A 27,853-nucleotide genomic window follows, 5' to 3' on the forward strand; every position below is an offset into this window, starting at 1 on the left:
CCCATCCTGCTGGACATTGATTGGTTCAGAGACTGGTTTCAAGGGTAAAAGATCCCCACAACTAAGTTTCGAGCTACACCTAAGACAATGGGGCATCGACCAATGTACGACCCGTTGATGGAGTTGTCTATTGGGACAGTAAAATGGCAGTTTCTGTCTTAGAGTTAGGGTCCTCTTCTAGGTCCCCTTGTGGGTCCTAGGTGGAGTCGAACCCGGACGTTAGATCACTAAAGATTGTCATCTAGGTCTAAGGTTTCTCCTATATCAATTTGGACTCTTAAAAACTCACCAAACATTCCAACGCACAAAATAACTTACATAAGCACATAGACATCTAGCTGTGGAGCGTTTTGGTAATCCTTTTAAGTTTAACCTCCAAACTTATCAAAATGACTTCAAACATAAAAATTAGCAATCAAAATGACTTCAAACATACAAATTAGTTATTTTAACACATTATTAAATCATGGAACACTAGTGAACTTTAGTTCAATCTAGTTCATTATGAGTGTCATTACATTCAATATAAATTATCCCTTCCCCACCCGCTTCCTATGATTAATAATATATATTTGAAGATTAGGGGAATAAGATACCAAGGTTCTCTCGAGAGACTTAAAATGATTAAACGTCAATATGAATTTCCATATATGTTTTTGAAAGAAACAAAGGTGAACTTGAGGAAAATTGAAAAATTCAAAAGGAGATTAGGGTACACTTTCTATTCTATTCCAAATTTTTTTTGATTTGTGGGTCTCAAAATTACGCTATAGGCATTATTAAAGATCGAGAACAACATGTTCTCATCCATATTTTGCATAAACAAGACTCTATTAACTTTGACATATCAATTATCTATGCTAAATTCAGGAGCTACATTGAATTTATCTTCGGAATGAGATTAGGGACATCTATAATAGGATCTCTGGCTCCTGGGGGTGTAGGAGATATTAATGTGATCACACGCCCAGAAGAAAAAATAGGAGGTATGCCTTAAAGAATTGAAGAAAGTCATGATTTTATATCTTGTTTGGAAGAAGCTGGATATTTAGGGCCAAAGTTCACGTGGAGTGAAAATAGAGACCCACCCAATACAATCTAGAAGATACTTGACAGACTTGCTTATAACAAATACTAGTTTGATGTTTTTAATGAGACGATGGTTAGTCATATCTTTAGAACTTTCTCTTAACATCCCCATCTTAATTAAATGTAGTGATGTATATGTTAAATTTATTAAATATTTCCGATTCCTTAATTTTTTGATTGAACATGACCACTTTCTTGGTGCTCTGCGTTAAGCTTGGTCTCAAGAGTAGAAAAGAATCCCCCTGCAAGTTCTTCATAAAGTCAAGATCACTATCAAAGCTCTTAGTGCATGGTCTTGAATATCTTATGGAGACTTCTACGAAAAACATAAGAAACTAGAAAATATTATTAAAGACCTGGAAGAAAGATCCATCAACAATAAAACCCAGGAGAATAGGATGAACCTTTCTAAGGCGAAGGCGGAATTCACTAGATGTTTGAAAATTAAGGAAAGAGTCTCAGCCAAAAGTCTAGGATTAAATGGCTTGAAGAGATTGATACTAACTCCACTTTCTTCCACAGGGTAACCAAGGATAAAAGGAAAAGTCTTTCAATACACAAAATCAAATATCAAGAGGTTAATTGGATAGAAGTAACTACACAAGTTGTTGATGTTGCAATCAATTTTTTCACCAATATGTTCAAAGCTGAGCCCACAAAGAAAGATAGTGTTAGGTTTTGGAGCCGGATTAATATTTGATGTACTATCATATATTACTATTCAGGGTTAATGATTCTAAACCCAGGACTACTCCATTGGCAAATCACTTTAAATTGTCAAAGGAGCAGTCACCCAAGACAGCCGAGTAGCATGAGCATATGGAACTTGTTCCATATGCTTCAGAAGTTTGAAGTTTGATGTATTCTATGGTCTGGACTGGACCTGATATAGCACATGCAGTTGGAGTTGTTAGCAGGTATATGGCGAACCCAGGGAAAGAGCATTGGGAAGCTGTGAAGTGGATTCTAAGATATATGAGAGGTATATCTAGTATTTCACTTTGTTTGGGCAAAGGCAAGGTGACTCTACAGGGTTTTGTGGATACTGATCTTGGTGGGGATGTGGACTTGAGCAAGATTTTATCCGGGTACATTTACACCATAGGTGGAACAGCAGTGAGTTGGATGTCCAGGCTTCAGAAGTGTGTTTCTCTTTCATCTACTGAAGTTGAGTATGTGCCAATAGCTAAAGCTAGGAAAGAGATGATATGGTTGGCATATTATCTGGAGGAATTGGGAAAGAAGCAGAGCGAGAAGATTCTTTACTCTGATAGCCAGAGTGCCATACAGTTGGTGAAAAATCCAGTCTATCATTTGAAGACAAAGCGCATCAGAAGGTGGTACCATTTAACTCGCAGGGCAGTGGAGGATGGTGATATGTGCTTGGAGAATAGAGAGGGTGCGAAGAACCCGGCAGACATGTTGATGACATGTGTTGATGTTAGGAAACTGGGGTTATGCAAAACCTCAGTTAGTCTTCAGTAGTTGTTGCTACAGATGTTGCGGTGTGGTAAACATGTTGATTATGAAGAGATTTTTTTGTTTGAGAATATATTTTTTGGATGAGTTAATAAGTCTCTAAGTGGGATAATTTTTAGGTTTTGGAGTTTGATTAATATTTGATGTACTGTCATATATTACTATTTACGCGGTTTAACCTAAATTTTTGGTTGTACTATTTATTCTCTATAACAAAAAATACTCTGATTTATTAATATATATATACCCCTCCCCTGTGGATGTTTACTCACGGGGTGTTACCAGGAAATATTGATTTTTCTCTTTCTCTCTGTAGATCTCTCATCACTTTCTGTCAAAGTTCTTGTGTTCTTCATTCATCAAGTGTGTGTGTGTGTCGATTGATCCTGACATATAGCAATATTTTTAATCTCGCCGAGGGTTGATAGAATTGAAGACAACAACAACCTTAACGCTTGCCGACCCTCTAGGAGATCAAAGACACAATTTTTTCTATTGACTCAGACAGCGCCCCTGAAGCAGATGAACTAAAAGGAAAATTCTACCAATCAACCTGGAAAAATCATAGAAGCGGACCTCCATGCAGCCATCATTTCATTCTTTTAAGGTGCTATCCTTCAAAAAGTTTCTGTCACACTTGTATAGTGATGCATCCTTAAGTTAGTCAATTCTCTTCATGATTTTTGTGAGATTAGGACTATCATTGTTTGTAATACTTCGTGAAAGATCAGTGAAAAATTGATCAATAATAAGATTTTTAAAATTCTTCCAAATATAATTATTCCCAATCAAGGTGGTTTTGTTAAAAGGAGAGCTATTACTGAAAATGTCCTCCTTGCCCAAAACATTGTCAATGGTTGATATGCTCAAACTTAAATCTCAAATAAGAAGTAAAGCGGTCGTGTCAAGTAAATAACTCAACTAGTGAGGTTGGGATCGTTCCCACAAGGAAAATAGTCTAGACTTAACTTCAACCTATTATTACTATTGTTTGGTCAATGACTTCCTTGGAAAGTAAAAACATAAAAAGGGGGGTTTCTATCTCATTATTTGCCTATGGTTCCCACAACCCTAGTTATGGAAATTAGTTACTCATAGCCATAAACCCAATATTCAAATATATTAAATACGAATTCATGTACTTACTTCAATGAGAAAGAATAAAATCCAATGTTTGCTTGATTAATATCCAAAAATCACTTGCAAGAATCTCAAAATCCAACACTAATACACAATGTCTAAGAATCTGATGTGTAATCGCATAGAGTCTAACCTCAAAAATGAGGTTTTTCGAACTATTTATAAAAAACAAAAACCTAATTAAACAAGGATTCTAATTGCTGGAAATCTGCCAAAACGCGGCTGGGTCGACGGACCACGCGACGGACCGTCGTGGTCACGACGGACCGTCATGGACTCTGTCGTCCCATACTTGTGCAATTTCTTCTACTGCTATCTTCATTCCCCTCGACGAAAATAATGACGGACCGTCATAGGCACAACAGTCCGTTGAGGGTCTCGTTCCAAAACACTTCAACTCTTGGAATCTGGGTACTGGGATCACTTCTCTGATCTTCACGATGAAACTGCAGGACGGACCGTCAGAGCCATGACGGACCGTCACAAGCTTCGTAATCCCACACTTGGTCAGACTTCCCCATCTTCCTTCAGCAGCTGCACTACGCTTCCACCTACAGACCGTCACAAGAACGACAGACCGTCATAAGCTCCGTAGGTGGTCTCTTCTGCATTTCTTCGCTCAAAATCTCCGTATTTAGTTTCGGACAGATTTCCTGCAAAACAAAGAGAAACTTATATAAAAATTGGCATAAAAAGGCTTTTGGACACACTAAACTTAAGGAAAAAGTATTAATAATACCGTGAAACCACGGTATATCAACACCCTCAACATAAATTCGTTGTTTGTCCTCAAGCGACGCACTATGACTCACTACACAATCTTTGTACAATAGTATCCATGTTTTATCCTTTGGAATCATTTGGCTATCAATACCGATTAATCTCATCAAATCTATGCATGCTATCACTATTAGGCTTGAATTTTGTGGGATCAGAACATGACACATACTCACCACGCACGAACACCTATCTTCTTTATTTTCTCACTGGGTGCTAACAATTCTGGTATTGCAACTAGTGTCCTCACTTTAAAACAAAACCCTCCTTTTTCACACAATGATTTCAGTTTGAGTATAAAAATTACCTTTCAACACTCACTCTCGGAACAAAGTCACACTCATTCATACCTTTCTGCCATAAGCTTGCCCTTATTTTCACTGCCTTAAGTTCGCTATACAACCCTTAGGATCACGATAGGACTTTTTTAGCTAGTAACATAGGCTCGGGGTAAGGTAAGGTATATTTTGGTATACTTTAGTGACTTTCCCTTCTTGACATATCGGCTAAACCTTTCACAGTCGCTCATTTTATCTCGCCCAGTTTCTCATATTCTTTCACCATGCTATTTTCTCTTCTTTCTTCATTTGTGTAAGTGACTCTCTTCTTTTCTTGCTTGTATTTCTTGTGTATTTTTCTTTTACTTTACTTTTCTTGTCATCTAATTCTTGAGTCACTTTACTTTTGTTCTTTGTCTCTCTTTGTTCTTTCAACCCCACTTTCCAGAGCATTCCTCATAGTAGCCACCCTCAACTCATGGCTTTGCCATGAGTCAAGGTACACAATACCCAAAGTTGGGTCAGGACCATAACGAAGGTTGTTTATGCATTACCACCCTCAACTTATGCTTTTGGCATAAGCTGAGGTGCACATGTCCAAGGAGGGACCAGGGCCAACATATTGTTCCCAGAAAAGATCAGTTGGGGTGAAAAAGAAAGGTCTAATTTTAAGCTCCGATTATTTGGATCAAAGAGGGATAACTTTCATTTGGTTTCTTTTATTTAGGCTAGAAATGGGCTACCTTGAATAAGGGCCTATAATCCTTTCCTAAATGTCTGTTACAACTTACTTTTAGCAGGACTAACCAGGCAAGTTCTAGCTCAGTACCAATAGTGGACTATTCAGATTTCCTCACACTCACTTGACAATTCATCACTATACCAGATTATCAGACACCTAGTTAGAATTGAAGACTTAGGGTTATGCAATAGTGTAACTCTATTTCATGCTTAGAGCCACACAAATATCAGTTACTATGCCTAGTCATGCAACAATTTTCCAATTTTATCAAGATATCATTTTAGCCATCATGCTTCAGAGTTAAACTATGTACAAAAGATATAAACATGCCGGTTCAACAGAAAAAGTAATTAGTCTTTTGGGGAAAAAGAACACAGGTAAGAAAACCCCAAAAGAGGATAGTCAGTTGGGCTACTCAGACTTCACCCTAACACTCACTTTCCATTTACCCCACCCCCAACAAAAAACATGCAATTGTCCCCGATGCATAACAAATCTAGATATTAGAGTGGTAGGTGAAGCAAACCTGTGGCGCAAAGCGCTGTCGATCAGCAAGTTGGTGGGTCTGATTCCCCAGAACCCACGTCCTCTACAATCTGGACACCGTCAGTGGTCTCCTCAGAAAAAACAGCACCATCAGTAGTTCCTCGTTCTATCTCTACAGTGCGGGAGATAGACGCCCCAGCCGCTAACTGTGATGCTCTGATCTGGTGTGCCTCCTCCTCAGCAAGTGAGGCTTTTCTCGCAGCCTCCATCTCTCGGTGCTCCTTCTTCCTTGCTTGCGCCTCATGCTCTGCTCGACCCCTAAGCCTCTTGGCACTCTCTTGAGAAGGAGGTGGTGGAATTTCTGAAGTAGCAAACACAGCCGCAAATACAGTGTCCTCAGCAGGCTCCACAGACTCTGGCACCCTCGCCTTAAGGATTGTGTCGATGTCTACATGAAGACTGTCGATTGCAGCCTGAAGAGTCGACACATCCACCAGAGGGGCTGGTCGGGCTAACACTCTCAACTCAAAGGCGTCCAGGCGCTGGTTAACCTCAGCGATCATCCGCTCTGTAAACTGCTGCATTTTCCTCTCTAGACGCTCTTCAGACTTAGTGATCGACTTCTGCAACCATGGATGGATATGATGTAGAAGAGTAGCCATTTGTGCCTCTAGTTTTTGGACCCTAGCAAGCGGGACCAGTGCCGGTAGAGGGGCTGTGCGAGAGGAGCTCGGGGATATGCTACTACCCGGGATAGACTCGACCCGGGTAGTGCCAGTGGACACCTGTGTAGCTGTGCGGGCCTGGGCTACCGTATCCGCATCAGCAAGTGGGGGCAGCTCTTGACTGGGCCCTCTGCGTGGAGCAAACTCATTGGCCTCGTCTCTGATGAGGCCGACATCTACAGTGCCCTGCGGGGTCTTAAGCTGATCTACGTGCCATATGGGCACACCTGCGGACCTGCAAAGGGCAAAGATAATACACTGGAAAGGGTAGGTAGAAGTAACCTTGAATTCTCTCTTGTGTATGAATGCCTGGAGAAGCCATGCGAAGTCCACCTCAAATACGGCTATCATCACCGCCATCAACACTGCTCGATCCCAGGTAACGATGTTATCAGCAGCTATGGGGGAAAGGCAGTGACGCACGAGAAGCCACAAGAACTTTGCTATGAACGTGAGGTTGGCCTTCTTGATGTCCCCCTTCAGCTCAGTAACCCAATCAGCACCCTCTCCATCTACTGACAGGTGCAGGGCCATCTACCTATTGGTGGTCTCTCTCAGTGCTGGCTCGCGCAAGAACTTTCCATCCTTTACTATCTGCCAGCGGTAGTCAAACTCGGCACTGATGGGGGTCCGAGTAGCATCTGAACTCTCGCCGTAAAGAAACCAGTTGATGGCTGGCAGGGAAATGTCAACCTGCACGCCCCGGACTCGAACCTTCTCCAGTGGGGCCTGCTTAGAAGGAGCAGCCTACCGATCGAGTGATCGGAGAGTCGCTACGTAGGATGCGTAGAACTCTCATACTATTTCCTCGCTGTATCGTCCCAACGGACGTGCTGTCCACTCTAAGCGATGCCTGGTGAAGAGGTTGTGTATCTCCAGCATTGTTGGGAGACTCCCTGTAAGTACCCGCCTCTCCAAGGTGAGTGTTCGAGTCATTACTCCTTTATCAGTCAGGAACATGTCGTCGGACTAAACTTGAAACTGGCCATCGACACACCATAGGTTTGGCTGGTCAGAGGCTGGGGGGGGGACCTGAGTTAGGGCGCAGGATGTAGAGTCTGAACTGTCAGCCTTTTCAGACGAGGCCAACGCTGCAGCAGTGGCGGGTGCGGGAACCTCAGTAGAGCTAGAAGCTTCCTCAGACCATAATACTCCTAAGGAGCCAGACGCTCCTTCCTCATTTGTGGCTGACCCAGAGGGTGTGCCGGTCAGTGTGCGCTCCTCATCAGACTGGGAGGCAGTGACTACGCCAGACGCCACCGTCTTGGGTGTGGCTTTGGGAGCACGTGCAGCACGGGAAGGTGTGGAAGTGCCTGGGGCCACATACTCAGGGTCCCGCTCATGATCAGAGCCGATGATCAAGCGTGCAGACGGGGCAACAGACTTTGATCGCCCGCGTGCATAGGTTCGGTCTTGCTTGGGTGCCATAGTAGATAGTACCTGCAAAGGATCACTATTAGTACGGAGTAGTGGCAAACAAGACAAGCGAAACCATACGAAATAAAACAGTGAAAACAATATGTAATTGCTGTAGAAACAGTGACACACGATGGGCCTGGTGACGGCTCGTCGTGACTATGACGGACCATCGTGAGGCCCGTCGTGTTGTACTTGGACTCTGTATAAATAGAGAACCCTGAATGAGAGTCTCTGACTAGCATGACGGTGTGTGCAGGACGGACCGTGACAATTACGACGGTCCGTTGTAGATGTCCGTCATAGGACACTTGGGAAAAAATATGGAGACCCTTAGGAGAGGGGTCTCTGACCGTTATGACGGTCATGCAGGACGGACCGACATGGGTACGATGGTCCGTCACATGTGTCCGTTGAAGGACACTTGGAAAAAAATGAGAGACCCTTAGAAACAAGGTCTCTGACAACCAGAACGGTTGTGCAGGACGGACCATTGTGAAGACAACGATCCGTCACATGTGTCCGTTGGGGAACACTTGGGAAAAAATGAGAGACCCTTAGAAACAGGGTATCTGTCTCGCATGACGGTTGTGCAGGATGGAACGTCGTGAGGACAACGATCCGTCAAATGTGTCCGGTAGGATAGGGGTGCTAGGGCTTGTGCAACAGACCCTACAACGGTCCGTCGTGGCTACGACGGTCCGTCATCAGGTTCTCGTTCTGAATGGCAGTGACAGAACTAAAGGTACCCTAAGAAATCCAGATTAACCCACATCAACCTCGTAGTGTTTTGGACCTACATGTGTCTTACCCAACTACCTAGGAAACTAGCAATGCAAAAGCACCTATGTCAAGGGTGGTAAACATGGTAATTTCGAACATTTGTAACCTAGGTCAGGCATAATCGTATAAAGTAAACAAAATACTATGAGGAACTAAGCTTAATACTAACAAGTAACAAAAATGCAAAATATATGAGTATAAATCAGAGACACATACCGTAGAAATGGAGAAAAACAGATGCAAAAGTACTCGGTGGCAAGTTAGACACTCACAACAACAGTTTCCACTAGTAGATAACACATTAAGGCTTTGGAGAATTTTGAGAGGGCAATGATCGGTTGGAGGGAATGGGGAAGTTGAAAAGAGAGAGCAATGGGAGAAATAAGAAAGTAATGGGGTGAAATATAGAGGGGTGGGGAGTTTAAACGGTATGATTTTGGAAAAGGGTCCAGCCGGGTCGGGTCGGGTATACCTCATTAATCATGCGATGGTTCCCCGATGACGGTCCGTCGTAGTTGTGATGGCCCGTCGTTGGCTCCGTCTTGTGTGCCCTAGTTTCAAAACAACAGAAAAACATACCTGGTACGACGGATGAATACGACGGTCCGTTGCAGGCGAAACGGTCCGTCGATGTGTCCGTCAGTGACTGCTGCAGAGTAATTTTCTGCAGAATTTCCTGGTGATGTGCCTGCAAATTTAAAACCCATTAATCGAAAAATTCTACAATTACTAAAAAGACGATAAGTATTGGGTTTCCTCCCAACAAGCGCCTGATTTAATGTCGCGGCACGACTGGGGACACTCGATTACTCAGACTTCATCAAGATGGTATGCCTCTATCACTTTATTCCCTTATGCTTTATGCCCAAAATAGAGTTTTATTCTATCTCTATTCCTCTTAAACCACACTCCCTCCTTGGATTTTAACTCAACTGTTCCATGAGGGAATACTTGAGTAATCAAGTAGGGGCCAGTCCATTTAGACTTGAGCTTGACCGGAAGACAAGGCACCCCAGAACTTTCTACAAGCACCAAATCCCCAACCATAAACTCTATTTTTGCATTTTTATGTTTAGTCTCCTTCTTCATCTTTTATTTGTAGGATACGGCAGATACCGATTGGAGCTCACCACTCTGCCTCATGGTCCTACAAATGTTGAAGGTCGCTTCTTCATTATTCAACGGAAATGTCATCTGTCCCTTCTCCATATCAACTAATGCTCTACCTGTAGCAAGGAATGTCCTTCCAAGAATAATAGGCACTTAAAAATCGACCTCACAATTAATAATAACAAAATCAGCCGGAAAGATGAATGACTCAACTTTTACTAGCACATCATGGAGTATCCCTATGGGCCTTTTCACTGTCCGATAGGCCATTAGTAGCTGCATCGCAGTGGGTTTTGGATCCCCCAAACCCAACTTCTTGTAAATTGAGAGGGGCATGAGATTTATGCTTGCCCCCAGATCACATAATGCTTTCGCAAAATGTAATGACCCAACTGTACAAGGAATAGTGAATGCACTAGGATCTTCTTTATTCTGTACAAGGGATCTTGTAGTAACAGCACTACAATGCTAAAGTCAATCATCACCCTCAAAAGTGACCGATATTTTTTTGGTGACCAGATCTTTCATAAATTTGGCATAACCGGGCATTTGTTCTAGAGCTTCTACCAAAGGGACATTGATAGAAATTTACTTCAACATTGTTATAAAACACTTGTATTTACCATCCTCGGTCTTTTTCACTAATCTCTGAGGGAAGGGTGGTGGTGGCCTAGGCATGGGAATTACCTTGATAGGTACTTTTGCATCTTTTCCATTACTTTCCTCTGCTTCACCACTACCCTTTACCACATTATCATTATCCTTTCTCACATTTTTCCTTAGTAGATGGTATAGGTGGGTCAATGGTTTGCTTACCACCCCGAGTAATGATTGCCATACAGTGCGCATCATTATTTGGATTATGGACAGTGTTGCTAGGAAAAGTGCCCGGTTGCCGTGTGTTCACTGTCCCAGATAATTGGGCCACATTCAATTCGATCTATTTAATCGAAATTGCATCTGTATCAACTTTTTTCCCAATACTAGCTAAGTCAGACCTCAACTCTTTAATGTGTTCATTACTAGTGTCGAACCTCCTCATCATTTTGTGCAACATATCCTCAACTCGCGCCATACTATCTCCACCATCACTAGGAGTAACTTCACGATTTTTAGGAGGGACATAGGGCCCATTCCTGTCGTTTCTATTAGCATAGTTACCCTTGTTAAAGTTGTTGTCGCGGTTGTAGTTTCCATCTCGGACTAATGACCCTCACGGTTGTAGTTACCATAGTTCCGACCTTGGTTCCCTTGACCTTGGCGCCAATTATCCTGATTTGAGCCTTGGGCGCTTGGTCGAAAACCCTCCGTCTGCTTATTTACTGCATAAGTGTCCTCCGCATAATAGCACTCATCATTAGGAGGTGGTGGCTTAGCCAAGTAGTTGACTGCATTTATGTTTTCTGAACCCCCTGTGACATGTTTTAGTACCAACCCAAGCTCAGTTCTCATCTGAGCCATTTCTTCACGAATCTCATCTGCGGCTTGGTTGTGAGTGGACTGCACGACGAAGGTTTTTCTCCCTGTATCAGACTTCCTAAGTCTCCAAGCTTTGTTATTCCGGGAGATTTTCTCTAATTTTTTAGCGATCTCAGCATAAAGGCATTCTCCATAAGATCCACCTACTATAGTGTCCAACACCGCTTTGTTATTATCATCCTGTCCCCGACAGAAGTATTCCTTCAGTGACTCATCATCTATATGGTGATCTGGAACACTTCTCAAGAATGAGGTGAATCTATCCCAAGAACTACTAACTGACTCTCCTGCTAGTGCCACAAAGTTGTTCACTCTGTCTTTGTGGTTTAGTTTCTTGGTGACCGGATAGTAGCGTGCTAAGAAGACATCTCTTAATTGGTTCGAAGTGAAGATTGAGTTGTATGGGAGCTCAGTGAACCATTACACTCTGAGCCCTATTACATCTAAATCCAAATCAGGACTCCCCACACAACTTTTACACACTGCCCTTACCTTAGCTATATGGGCATGTGGATCCTCAGAAGGTAGCCCTGAAAACAAACCTCTGGCAGTGAGCATTTGCATCAGGCTACTAGTTACTACAAAAGTGTGGCCTATGGGTAAAGGGGGCAAGACAAGTGGCCCATCTGAGTCTGCTATGTTATCGTACCCTCTGTAGTATGCTTGGGGCCGAAATGGGATTTTGTCCCCTCTGTTGATGTTCACCCGGAGCATCGGGTAACATCTTACCATGAAAATCAACCGGAGCTGGGATGTTCTGGTTCGGATCCTCATCATTTATTCTCAAGTTTCGATTCATATTGCGCAATATACGCTATAACTCGTGATCGTAGGGAAACAAGGGTTCTCTTCCTCTCCGTGTATTTGGCATACAAGGAGGATAGTTCTGAAAAGATATCAAAAACAATAAAACAAAGCAAAATAAAGAAACTATCAACTAAACTATAGTAATAGGTTCAAGTTAATCTAAAAGCTATAATACCCGGCAGCGGCGCCAAAATTTGATACGCTCAAACATACTTCTCAAATAAGAAGTAAAGCGGTCGTGTAAAGTAAATAACTCAACTAGTGAGGTTGGGATCATTCCCACGAGGAAAATACTCTAGGCTTAACTTCGAGCTATTATTTCTATTGTTCGGTCAATGATTTCCTTGGAAAGTAAAAACATAAAAAGGGGGGTTTCTATCTCATTATTTGCCTATGGTTCCCACAACCCTAGTTATGGAGTTTAGTTACTCATAGCCATAAACACAATATTCAAATATATTAAATACGAATTCATGTACTTACTTCAATGAGAAAGAATAAAATCCAAAATTTGCTTGATTAATATCCAAAAATCACTTGCAAGAATCTGAAAATCCAACACTTATACACAAAGTCTAAGAATCTGATGTCTAATCTCATAGTCTAACCTCAAAAATGAGGTTTTTCGAACTATTTATAAAAAAAACTAATTAAACAAGGATTCTAATTGCTGGAAATCTGCCAAAACGCGGCTGGGTCGATGCACCACGGACGGATCGTCATGGACTCTGTCGTCCCATACTTGTGCAGTTTCTTCTGCTGCTATCTTCATTCCCCTAATTGGCAAGTATGACGGACCGTCATAGGAACAACGGTCCGTCGAGGCTCTCGTTCCAAAACACTTCAACTCTTGGAATCTGGGTACTGGGATCACTTCTCTGATCTTCACGACGAACCTGCAGGACGGACCGTAAGAGCCACAACGGACCGTCACCAGCTTCGTAATCCCACACTTTGTCAGACTTCCCCATCTTCCTTCAGCAGCTATACTACGCTGCCACCTACGGACCGTCACAAGCACGACGGACCGTCATAAGCTCCGTAGGTGGTCTCTTATGCAATTCTTCGCTCAAAATCTCCGCATTTAGCTTTGGATAGATTTCCTGCAAAACAAAGAGAAACTTATATAAAAATTAGCACAAAAAGGCTTTTGGACACACTAAACTTAAGGAAAAAGTATTAATAATACTGTGAAACCACGGTATATCAATGGTATCGGTAAATATAATTATGGGGGGAAGGTTTTTATTGAACAAACATTTTTAAGTCCTACAATAGAGCCTGTTGATCAATCTTGTGCTTTATTTTGATAAGGTTTGGTTTAGATAAAAGTTGGAATGATCATAATTATAGGTTCACGTCCAATAATTAGTACTCTGGTCTTGTGATTAAAGTAGGCAAGACTTTTTTAGATCCGGATGGAGTCTTAAACTGTAAGGCCCCCTCTCCCCTAGTCTCTTTTCTCTCTAGGCACAATTAATTTCCTAGATGCTTAATTCTTTGTATTGAGTCTCGACATTTATAGGTTTCTTCATGCATCTATTTTGTCCTGAAATTAACCATGTCTTTTTTGCAGATGACACAATCATTTTCAGTAGCTAAAGAAAAGCCAATCTTCAAGCTATCCTTTCAACTATGGAAAGCTATGAAAGAGTCTCTGGACAATATCAACAAGAACAACTGTTCGTACACCCATGGCTCCTACCACTCACTTATCTCTATCGAAAGAGTTTAAGAAATTCATTGTATGTAATACAAGCATCTTCTTATTAAATATTTGTGATGCCCCATATATAATGGGAGAAAACTCCTTAAAATCTTCACTGATTTGATCTGCTATATTACCAATAGTATTAAAGGGTGGTATCTTAAATTGTTGTTCATAGGAGGAAGAGAGACTCTCATTAGGAATCTACTTCTTTCCCTAAAGGTTCATACTTTGCTTGCAGTTCATCCTCCTAAAGGCACTCATGAGGTGATTCAGAGGTATCTTACTTGGTTCTATTTATCACGTAATGAGGAAAATAAGAAATATAATTGGTTTATTGGGAAAATCTTAGATACCTGTACAATTAGGGGGGGGGGATAAAATTTTAGAAAACTCAAAGAAACTTGCAAGGCTTTCACAAGTAAACAATGGTGGATATTCAAAACTACTGAATCTCTTTGGACTAATTTCTTGAAGGACAAACACTGTAGTGATGATCAACCTACCATTGTCCAATGGGAACCAGGGCAGTCACATAGTTGGCTGGAAATGCTGAAAATTAGTGAAGAGGTGGAACAAAAATTTCTTTTGAAAACTAAAAGGGGAAACTCTAGTTTCTGGTTCAATAAATTGAATAACATGGCCCATTATATGAACTCTTGGAGAAAACCCTCATATACCAACATATTCCTATTAAATATGTTTTTCAGTAGGGTCACACAAACTTGAATGCCCTCAGCCCCCAACCCCTGGATCACATCAAACATATCATTACAAGTTATAACATCAACTTGGAAAAAAATCTTGACGATATTCCTCTTCTGGACCGCCGTTGAATCTAGGAAGTTCTCAGTATCTTTATCTTGGAGGTTTTTTTAGAACTAAGAGACCTTTTGCTCTTATTGATGGAAAGATATGGCACAACCATGTACCATATAAAATGTTTTGTGTTAGATGGAGGGCTATTCATAACAGAATGCCTACTGACGATAAGATAATTGATAAGTATAAAATAACCACTATTGCTATATGTTTTTTTTGTTTTGCTAGAGGCATGAACCCTTGACTTGAATCCTCAAAAGAATTATTTTTCAAAGGAGGCTACGCAAAATGAATCTGGAACTCCATAATTGGCAGAATGGGCATTATCACAAGCCACACAAATCTCAGAGAACTGATTCAAAGATGCTGGAATTCTACATACAAAATTCCATTTTTTTGAATATGTTTTAAGTATTATCCCTCCAAGACGACGCTCTTCTAATTCCGGGGCACCTCCAAGATACCTATACGATGTTCTTTCAAAGGGTGTTCTAGGTGGCTTTTCAAAGACCTAGAGATCAAGGTGAAACTCTAGATATGAGGAAGAGAGAGTATCCACAAAAAAATATCTATTTCTTTGATCTCCTTCATCATATTCTGCAAAAAAAAAATTCCCCAACATTAATATTCCGGAGAAATAGGAAAGCCTACTTAAGCTCATGGAAATACAACTTGAAGACACTATCCACACCACCGTTAAATGGTCAAAACCCTCGCATCACTCCATAAAGTTGAATACTGATGGATTTTATATTTGAGAATTTAGTGGAGGAGGTGGAGTGGTTAATGACTCAAATGGAAAGTGCATTATGGCATCTATTCTTCCATTTGTAAATGGAACCAGCAATACTGCTGAAGCAAAAGCCTTCCTCTGTGGCCTAAACTGGTGTATTACCAATTGACACATCTCTACTTAAGTTGAAACTGGATCCCTAATCCTCCTAAATAATATACTCAATTTATGTCCTACATATTGGAGCATGAGAAAAACGATGGATAAAACCAAAGAGTATATTCTCAGACACAACATTCAAGTCAATCACAGTTAGAAGGAATTTTAATAGAGTGGTGGACAAATTTACTTCTTATAGTTATCTAAAAAACACCACCATAGTTCTCACCAACACATCTGAGCTGCCATCACATGTTAATAATTTCATTAACTTAGATAAGTGGCAGTTTTCTTCCTACAGGATTAAAAAAAGAAAGTCTTCACTGATTTACTTTGACCCTCATTGAGAAGTCTTTTTGTTAGTTGCCATTTTTGTGCAACTTTTTTTTTGCACATTGCTACTGCAACCTTCAATAAGGCAAGGTCTAGTCCTCCTTATCCAATCATAATTTTTCTCACTGGAAATTATACTTATGAAATTTTAATTTAAAAAATATAAAATTCTAGCCTACTTATTTGAAGAAGCCAGATCTTGGGCCTTTTCTAACTTTAAGCACTCCCTAGATATGCCAGGAGACCTGACCCAAACTTTCATTCTGAAATTGCAAGCCCAAAACCAATTCCTCCACTAACCCTACCCAAGACAAATTAAAAGAAACCAATAAAAGAATTCTACGATGCAAGAATACAACAATACAAAAAGAATACCCGACTGACCTGACCAATGTAGTCTTCTTCTTCCTTCCACTGAGAATTCTAGCCAGCAAATTCATCAATAACCCAACCCAGTTCTCATGTCCCTCTCCCTCTCTCATTTCAAAGTTTTCTATCCGTATAGAGATCGTTGCCGCATTTTGCAGGTTCAAAATATCCTATCACTTTTGACCTTTCTCTTCAAATTGAGTGTCTAAGATCGTTTGTTTTTCTGTTGAGGAGGGGTAATATTTTTGATCTAACCAATCTTATCTATTAAACGGAGGTTAGAAATTATAATTTTAAATGGGAAATCCATCGGAAATTCCTTCCCAACTTCCCCTCATTTTAGCCTATATATTTTTTCATCTTCATTGTACGGGTTAGGAAAAAAGTAGGAACAAAGATAAGGGAAAAACTTGGAAGAAAATTGAATGGTTTGCATTTTCTAACTGTTATAAAGTGAATAACATCGCAAGAAATATCTATAAAAATATCTAGAAAACACAGAGAAGAAAAATAGTTTTGAGTCCGAGTTTCACTCTTTCATATCATTTGTCATCTCCTGGTTGATTGGAATCTTTTGGTGATGGCGTAAGTCTCTGCTTAATCGTTTATGTTTGAATTAAGTGTTCTCCTCAACTTTGAGTTTAATTACTTTAAAAAGGATATATTTATGTTTATGTCTTTTGATGTCTTGAAAATGTTAAGACATTTAAGTGTTCTTTTGTATATATATGATGTTACTGCCAGTATTAATAGGTTAGTTTAAAACTCATTGTTTGGCTGGTTGTGTTTTGCATCCATGTTTGAGTAGGAGACAGAACTGTCTGAATTTGCACATGTCAAGGTCCCATTTTATTCTTCTTCTTTTACTTTTTATTATTCATGCTTGAAATTATGCACTATCTTGTCATATTTTGTTACTGTATTCTTATTTGTTTGTTTGTTCATGTTTTAGTATACAAATTCTCTTATTTTGCATAAGCTTGTTGTTGCTTCCCCATTATATGAAATGCACTCTTTTCTATCATGAATTGTATTCACTTACAAAAATTCTATGTATTCTCAGTTTAATATCTAGTTTTGATTAAAGTGATTTGTCTAGCATCTAATATGATTAAAAGTATTCTTATACCATTTTGTTGCGTTTAAATTTAAGGATTCTACTAGACCAATTTTGTGGGAATATTTTCGTTATCTAGTTGTGATTATAATCTGTTAAACTCAATTCCTTTTGACTAACTCTTATCAATATTAATTATGCCTTTTTTAAAGTGGAATATTGATGCATCATTTTTTGTTCTATTGCATGTGATCATTGGTGGAGTCCTGTTCAGACTCAAATATTTCCTCATTTGCATTCCGATTGGGCCACGAAGTTCCAATAGTTATTTTTCCAGTCTGCCAGCCCATACAAATTGACAAAAAGGTCCCGGAGTTGAACGAATATGCAATAAATCAGAAAATTGCAAAGATTTTTCCAAAGGCCAACTCTTAATGCCAAAACTTGTATTTTGTTACTTTTGATCTAAGCACACTTATTTGCTATTATTATGATAGTCACTAGGACATGCACAAGATGTTAGGCTAAGAAGCCCAAATCATAATTAGGCCTAGTTCTGGCTCATTTGGACAGATCCAGACTTGGGCTCAAATCTTCTTTTTCCATCTCATTTATTTGTTATTATGTGTTTTATGTGTCTATTTAATTATAATATTTCATAAATACAACTTCCCAAAAGATAACAATTTTGAACTAAAATTTTAAAATCAAGTATATATTTTACATTGACTTAGTTAAGCAATTTATATCGTTTAAAACATAAGCCAAATAATTCATTGTCAAATAACCAAGCGTTAGCGGACATTTCGGGTGCTTTAAAAACCTTTCTGAAATGCTAATATGAACTCTGAACCCCTTTAAATATATTTCATTACATTTTCTATTATAATCATTAAAAAATAGTTTTCATAATTTTCATTTAAAATTAAGTGACAACTCTTATACTAATCTAATTATAAAAAAAAAACAACGCTCTCTCGCATGATTCGTTGTTCAGGTACTCTTCTCTGCTCCGGCTCTACCAGGGCAGATTTAAGTTGTGCTATTTGAGCCGACATAGCAACAATCTAAACATTGTCAACTCCCTCAACTTGAAGGGAAGATCTAATACCTTCGAAGCCTCAATAGAGACACCTTACATCATTTCAAGTGTCATTTTGCAATATCCACTCAACAAGATTCATACTCAATTTAACCCATATTATTGGAAGAAACTGCAACTTGAATTGGGTATTTCATCTACACAATTGGTTGTATTCTAGGGGGCTCCATAGATGGAAGAATTTATGGATAAATAACCTAACATAACTTGGATACAATTCTCTCACATATCTTGAAAGATTTGAGGAATTTTACCTAGCATGACCCCCCTTCTTCTTCTTCTACTTCAACTTCCTCTTCTTCTTCTTCTTCTTCTTCTTCTTCTTCTTCTTCCTCCCCCTCTTCCTCCTCTTCATCTTCCTCCTTTTCCTCTTCCTTTTCCTCTTATTCTTTATATTCTTCTTTTTCTTCTTCTTCCTCTTCTGCTTCCTCTTCTTCTTCCTCTTCCTATTCTTCTACTTCTTCCTCTTCTTCTTCCTCTTCTTCTTCTTTTTCTTCTTCTTCTTCTTCTTCTTCTTGTTTTTCCTCTTCCTCCTCTACTTCCTCTTCCTCTTCTTATTCCTCTTCCTCATCTTCTTCTTCTTCCTCCTATTATTCTTCCTCTTCCTCCTCTTCTTATTCATCCTCTTCCTCCTCTTCTTATGATTTCTTCTCTTCCTCTTCTTTCTCATCTTCTTATTCATTGAAGGGAATTGGGTTTCTTTGGAGAATCAAAATAATGACTAGAATCAATGTATTGCGAGGTCTAATAAGTTTATGTATGTGGTGTAAACTAATATAAAACTTCACCACTTAACCGCTAATTAGATCCGCAATGTTCCACTAACTCTCAACTTAACTAGCATAAGGATTACAAAGTGTCAACTCATGAGACCACGCTAACGGGTCGTGGGTCCACCCACGATCTGTGCTGGTCAATCATGGGTGAGGTAGTGTGGCTTTGTTATTGGGACTTGACCCATGACTCCTCATCCACGGGGTATGGGTACCCCAATAGGGCGTAGGTCCCCCACATTGGTACTATTTTGGGCACTTTCTAGGGTAGCTTTAGGGTCCTCGGAGGACCCTTGGTTGGTACTTGGGGAGTCGTACGTTGAAATTTTAACACCTAACCCTTATTTCTACGTATATGAATTCAAATCTACAATCTTACACTCACGTCAAGCTTTAAAACTGTGACTTAAGGTTCTGCTGTAGGCTACTAGTTTTTGGGTTCTACAATATCTCCCCATTAGGAACATTCATCCTCAAATGACAATTCTGAATACCTCTTAAAGAAAATGACTCTACTAGTAGCCTGTCATGCTTGAAAATCATTTAATTCCACATTAACAAGGAGGAAAACATCAACTCCAAGCTAAACATACTCCATCCAACACAAGGAAGTAGGAACTAAATCTAACTACAAAAAATGAATGAAATCCTACATCTACTCATATTCAAGGAGGAATTACCATGTCCAAGCTAAAACATCCTCACCATACACTCTTGGAGCCTACATGCAATATGTACTCATAACATTCTTCAAAAGAGGAATCTCCCAACTCTAAGCTACGACATGCTCGTCTATTCATCTCATGTAATTTTATAGGCAACTCTACTCATTACATTACCACATGAGGAAAAAAAATTCACATAATTAATTTATATCAAGACCTAAGATTGTATATGAACATGCATCTAAGAAAACATGGATACACATATCGACACAATGGACTTGTTATCTAGTCACACCATCTCAACTTGGGGGTTAGCCTAGGTGGATTTTCTCAGCACCATCACTTATAATTGTAAGGACGGATAAGGTTATCACTTCAACTTTCACCAACATACAAATCTAAAAATGGCCAAGTAAGGTACTAATATCAAAAAGACAAAACCATAATTAAGTTCATTCATAGTAAAACAACATCAAAGTCTAACATAATAAGTCACAAAATGAAAGAAATCTCGAATATACTAAAGCATAAAACACATACCTACCAGTAAAAACATTAGTTCACTTTTTTTCATTTCTAGCTTGAAGAATATACACCTATTCTTCTTTTGAGCATTCTCATCCGCACCACAAGAAGCAACTTTTTTATACTATCTTCCATTATCCTTTAGCACTAGTCTATCTTTCATTTGTGCCCACTTTATCCACATCCTTAACAACCATCCATAACTGCTACACACTTACCATGGTGATTCCTCCCACACTTGGTATAAGTAGGCTCAGGTAATTGAGACCCACCACCCTTCTCTTGGTTAAACCTAGGGGTATTGGAAGGATCTTAAATAGAATATCATTGTTTCACCCTACGTTGACCATGTCCTTAAGACTTTGCATTAGAAAAGTTCCCATCTTCGATCCTATCTCTTTTTGCTTCCCTATTCTTTCCTCTAGTTTATATTCCTTCAATTGTTAGGCATACACCATAAGACATGACATATATATATATATATATATATATTATCATGGAGCTTGGTCGTACGACATTCTTTTGCTACCATGTTGGGTACTCCTGTTTCCACATCAGGGGGCATCCCCTAGACGTAACAAGCGTCGTAGTCCTGTTTGAGTACTAAGACTAGCCTTTTAGCTTATATCATTAAATTCATTTGTTAAAATGCAAGAACTTTAAAAACTTTTCTACATCTACCTTGAGCTTAATATAGACCTTTACCATACACATAATATAGTCATATAGAGTATGCATAGACCCTTCGTATAAGAAGATTACTTAGTCTTCAACTTTTATTTCACATAGATATATATGATATAACATAGTCTTAATTGGATGTCTTATATCATAAACCATCTTAACACAAGTATATTAATAGGGAATATCCCATACATCAAAGTAATAAGGCCACAAATAGGTTATACAATGTTTACTACTAAAATTAAAAGGAGAGAACTAAAAGTCTTATAACTAGAACAACTTCATAAGCTTGATATTGGTATTGCCCTATGAAAGTGAAGACCTACCCAACTTTGAGGTGTGAGAATTCCCAGTTTTCCTTTAAAGTCGTCTCAAAGCCCTTCAATGACCAGAACCTTAAATATTGGGGAAAAATAAGAAAATGGGGTTATACACCACTTCTACTAAGTATGAGACCGTATGCACATATATCATAAAATATTGCTAAAAAGGGGACGTATCAATAAACATGCAATTTACTTGGAAAAGACCCATGCACATTCAAGAAGATCATACCAATCAATAAAACATATTTATTAAGTCAAAAGCATATATATCAGAAGACCAAACATAATAAGTCTAGTCAAGGAAACATGCTTATCCACACAATTTAAACCATAGTTAAGACAACTCTATTATCATGCTATAACATCAACAAGCATGAATAACAGTTCATTACAACATAACCAAAGTAAGATCATTACCCACGAACCCTCATTCATTTAACTAGTGCAATGACTAAGCAAAGCGCCATAACCTTACTCAATCAAGTGAACTCAACAAGAATCATAACCAATTCACATAGAATATCATTAATAGTACATATCCTCCTACTTTTGGCAATAGAGACCAAACATAGATTCATAAGTGAATTCAACATCATAAGATAGCATCAACATGTAATATCATCATATACATACTATTTACATTTATAAGCATATACATATATAAGAGTATCCTCCTAAAGCTTCCCTAAAGGCAAACTAGTGCAAGGCATAGGTAGAGTCCCATACCCCAACCTAAGTTAAGTAAAACCTCCTAAGTCACCCTAGTTTTTTTGTACTTGGTTACATCATAGTGTAGGGAACAATTGCCTTAACCGATATATACAACAATAGCTAAGTGTGCAATCCGGTGTTGTAAAACCTTACACCGATGGAAGGTGGTTTACCAGACAAAGTAGGACCAAACATAAACGTAGCTTTCTTGTTGGATACACTGGCTAGTGTTCCTATGGGGCCAACATAGTTAAGGAGCTAAGAGATAGGTATAAACACTCTACATACGATTTAGCAATCGGAGTCTTATCATATGAGAATCCATAGTGTTAGTATCCCTCATAGGGGAGTCAACACCTCATGTGAAACTATAGGGTGAATATTCCTCTATGGAAAGTCATAACCTCCAATTGTCAAGTTCTCTCGGTTCTAAGTTAACGTCCCTTTTGAAATGGCATTAGTGTCTTTACTAATCATCATAGTTTAATGTAGGTCATAGGGTATATCCCTTATATAATCATCGCTATCATAGCTCAATAAGAATTACATGAGTATTGTCCTTTCATTACAATTCATATATGTGAGGTTAGCACATTTACATAATAATATCATGATAAGGCACATTGGTAAGTTAGAACCATCCGTATGACATTTACATCTTAGCCGACAACTCAAAATCTATAGTTCAAGAAATTTAAATTCAATATCATACCAACCCTATCAACCTTAAAATAAGGTATACTTTAATACAACATCATCAGTAAATCAAAAGTAACCACAATTAAAGTAAAAAATAGAGATCACAAGTCTTACTCAATATCCTTCACAATGTCGTCATCAAGGTCTTACCATCAATCCTCAACTCAAACCAAAAATGGTGTAATATCATCGCACAACCATAATAAACATAATAACAATACCAATTGAATCTTTATACAATAATCCCTCACTAGTTCATAGCCTAGAATTAGACACTTAGATCAAGTTCATAGTCTACTTCATCTTCTAGGTAAATTACTCAAAAACTAGCATAATTGGATTACAATGCATTAAAATCTACTCATAATTGGCATAATTCCAACATAGGACAGCAATTCACACTAACTAAGCCAATTGAATCAATACTATACAATTCAATTTAAGATTACAACCTAGAGTTAAGGGGAATTGGTCATATTCTACAAACAAGACCAATGCATAAAGAAATAACATAATTAAGTTACAACACATGTTAACATATTTTTACTATACAAAAGAAATCAAAACAAAGCAATTCGTAAGATCAATTTCATATTGGATGAAAACCCACTTGAATTTCATACTTTTGAAATCAATTTGAAGGAAACCTTTAGGGAAAGATGTTCCAAATGTGAAAGGAATATCATACCTTAGTATTTGATTAATATTGATGGATAAAAAGTGGTTATTGAATCCCTATAACCCACCTTGACCTTGTCTTCTATGGTGTTCTTCAACTTGGGAGCGAGAAAGAAGAAAAAAGGAAGAGAATTTGGGTTTGGGAATTATGAGGGCTTAGGTTAGTTTAATTAGCTTAGGGTCTTTATATAGGTAATTAAATAACTCAATTAGGACTCACTTAACCACTAATTAATTAAATAACCACTTAATTAATTAATTTAGCCAAACTAAAAACATCCTGCAAAACAGTGTGCCCACAGAAGACACCCCGATTGACCCCTTGTTTGTCAATCGACGGACCAAGGGACCAACCATTCTGTTGGTTAGTTGTTAAGTTCAGAGACTTTTCAAATCAGGCCTCTATTGTATTTGGATAAGCCTCCATTGATAAAAGAAGTCCACTCCCCGTCGATTGGACAACGGATCGTTGGTTGCATCTGTTGGGTAACACATCCTTGGGCCTCCCTTAATCTCGAAATGCAAGGCCCTTGGGAAGTCGTGCCCAGAAGTTTTGGTAATGAATCAAATATAATATGTGTTAGACACCCTTTTACCAAAATTCAACATTTTGCGAATGCTAAAACTTAGTAAAATAGGCTAAGGCACACTAGCACCTCATTGAACTAGTTTCCGGACGTCATGGAGGTTCCTTATTGTTTTGATTTCTAAGCTTCCTAAATGAATTATGTACATTATTCATGACCATAAACAGTGTTTAAACCTTTTGAAACCTATTTTAGATTCTAGAATACCTCTTAGACTTTTGAAGTATTACAGTTGTAAAAAATCTACTCATCATATCCCTCGAATTCATCACCACAGATGGAGCAACTTTGATAGTTCAGTAAATTTCAAGGCATAACTATTAACACTCATTCTACCTTTATTAAGGTAAATGAACTCTTCTATCTTAGGTTCCCTGATGAGACTTACTTTGAGAAAACCCGAGCGCTATTATGTGAGAGTTCTCCTGTTACTTGGAAGTCTGGAATTAACTAGGCGTGAGTGTCCTTTTAACATAGAGAACGGACCCATCTATGTGTGAACTTTCAATTTCATTGTCGATATACACTTGGAGAAAAGCATACATCTCTTAGACTGGTTATAAAGCCTTACTTAACATTCATGTATCATGGAAGGATTTCCGTAACAATCGTTCCATGTTAAAATGATTATATCACTTCATTCATTAACATTCATAAGGTAGAGAAGGTAGGTAAAAGCCTTCCACCACATATCTATCCATAAATATTCAATTCATCAAATTATCTTAATTTCAAATACCTAGTGATCAACATTCATGTCTACAAGCCCTACCTTCAAATGTTTACTTCTTAGAATCATCATACATATCTAGGTCACAAGATATCATAGTCACAAGCTTCTTTCTTAATCTATTCTACACATATTTAATCATGATGGTTCATTCTCTATCATTACTAGTCGTTATACATCATATATGTTTTAATATGATGCAATACATGGTTGCACTCTTCTTATGTTGAACAATTACTACACATGTCATCAATTCTACAAGATCAACTCTAAGTCTTCAATTTCCCTTCACAAGGCATAAAACCAATTTGGGGAATTATAGGGGTCTAAATAGATGGAAGAATCTCCTCCTCCTCCTCATTCTCCTCCACCTCCTCCTCCCCCTCCCCCTCCCAGTCTCCTCCACCTCCTCCTGCTCATATAGAGAATAATTCTTTGAGGGAAATAGGTTTCTTTGGGTAATTGAAATAATTACTAGGATCAATGTATTTATATAGGTGGTTTAAACTAATATATAAAACACCACTTAACCCATAATGAATTCTACAAAGCTTCACTAACTTAAGGACTACGTTGTACCAACCAATTAGATTAAACTGATGGGCCATGGTCCACCCACATTCGTTCATTTAAATTGTGGCTGAGGTAATGTAGCTTCATTTTGGGGACTTGACCCACAACCCCTCATTCAGGGGTGTGGGTCCCCCTACGCTGCATAAGTCTTCACGTGGATAATGTTTTGGGCAGTTTCTATGGTAGTTTTAGATTCCTCCTCAAGGACTGTATGTTGGTCCTTAGGGAACCGTACCTTGACATTTTAACCCCTAACCCTTTATTCTATGTACGGGAAGACAAATCTACAACTCTTACCCTATTGTCAAGCTCTAGTTACCTCACATAAGGCTCTAGTTTAGCCTACTACTTTTCGGTGTGTTAGATATAGTAATAGACATATTCAAAACAATTAAATTAAATTCTAGGTGTTTGAAAACTAGTGTGAATTGGCGGATTACAGGGATGATTATCAATTGCGAAAATAGGGGAGTAATCAAGTAAACATGGATCCTTTGGGATGTGATCAACTAATCGCCAATTTTGCTATATAGGTGATTATTCTTTTACTAAAAGACGTTGAATCTTAGTGAACAGGCCACGGTTTAAGTGTAATAACTGTTTCTCAATCAGCCATTAAAAAATAAAGTGATTTCTCTCAAACCTTGATAAGTCCAACAAATATGAACAAACCAAAACGTCCATTAATATACTCTCTAAAGCTAGATTGGTCAGATCAAATTCCAACCACTTTTTTTAAGATGAATCAACAATACTCAAAGCACTACAATCATCAATTGATAAATTTAATTCTGAACCTCTTTCTCAAACAATTAGAGAAAATATTAGGCTAGAACTATATTTGCAACTACAATTCAGCAGCTAAAACTTAACTACCAATTGAACCCACTTCAAATCAACAATTAAATTCGTAAGTACTAACACCCATAAGATAATTGAGATAATTAATAACATAATCAAAACCCCCAAAATGGGATGTTTTATCCAAACATTAAAAAAGTTAAAAATGTTACTAGTTATGTTCTCCATCAGTTTGGGTACCAAATTGCATGTCTTCACAATGGTCAAATTTAATTCAAAATCCAAACCCAACTCTAAATTTCTACTTAAACACTCTAAGAATCAAAAACCCAATGTAAAAATTCTCCAAAACATGAACAATTCACTCAAAACTTTAGAACTCCTTGAATTTTTTTTATAATCAAATTTATATATTTCCAGAATTTTGGCTTTGGAGTAATTCAGTGGAATTAGTCGAGCAGCGTTAATAGGTCGGTGATGCGCCAAATTTCATTTCCCATCACCTTAACTTGTCTCTTCACCATTCCTATTCTATGACTTTAGGCGATAAGAATCTACCTAGTCGATCCGATCGGCGCTTCGCTGAAAAAGCCACTTATTATTACCAAGTTGACTCTTCCTTAAGTGTAACATTTGGTAAGCTCAAAAGACACTCGCTGACTTACCGAGTGGTCTTGGCGATCATCAACCTTTCTTGTCTTTAGCTTGTTTATGTTTTCCGCTCCTTTTTGCCTGGTTATACTCTTGCCTTACTCTTTCGCCTTCATTATTGTAAATTAGCATTTAAATATCAGTATAGAGCATATAGTACGCATTGAGGACACTAAAACTCTAGATTTTAAGCCCTAAATGTTTCGAAATGCCTGAATCATCATAAGGCACATAAAATATCCAAAATCCACTACTAAAAAGTGTTAAGAAAGCCCAAAAAGAAAAGTGACAGATGGCGTCGAACAAAAAAGTGACGTCATTTCCATACTATACATCGTTTTTAACCAAAATAATTATTTTTAAAATTATTTTACAAAAAATGATGGATGACATCTCCTAGTTTGACACTATTTTTTGTGGAGTTTTGGACCAAATATATAAATAATTAAAAATTAATTATCTAATATAGATAAAGATGTTATCAATCGCTTTTTCAATAATAATAATAATATATAAATTAAAAAATAACCATGATGTCCATTACTTTTAATTTTCTTGATTTTATAAATTATATTTTTACCAAAGTGATGGATGACATCTTTATATTCGTCGCTTCTTAGTAAAAATATAGTAAAATATTTTTAAAAAGCGACGGACATTCTCCCTTAGTCCTTCACTTTTTGGTCAAATAATTCGTCAACTATCTAAAAGAATGTGACTATTAAAGAGGCTATGTCCGTCATATTAAATTAAATATCTGAACGACATAGACACTAGTTTTCCCTATCTCCCCGTTCTACCCACTCCACATTGATCTGCTGCCACTGTCCCACCGTCTCGTCATTGTCTCCAGTGT

This window comes from Solanum lycopersicum, chromosome 5, assembly GCF_036512215.1.
Source record: "Solanum lycopersicum chromosome 5, SLM_r2.1".
Taxonomy (NCBI): Eukaryota; Viridiplantae; Streptophyta; class Magnoliopsida; order Solanales; family Solanaceae; genus Solanum; species Solanum lycopersicum.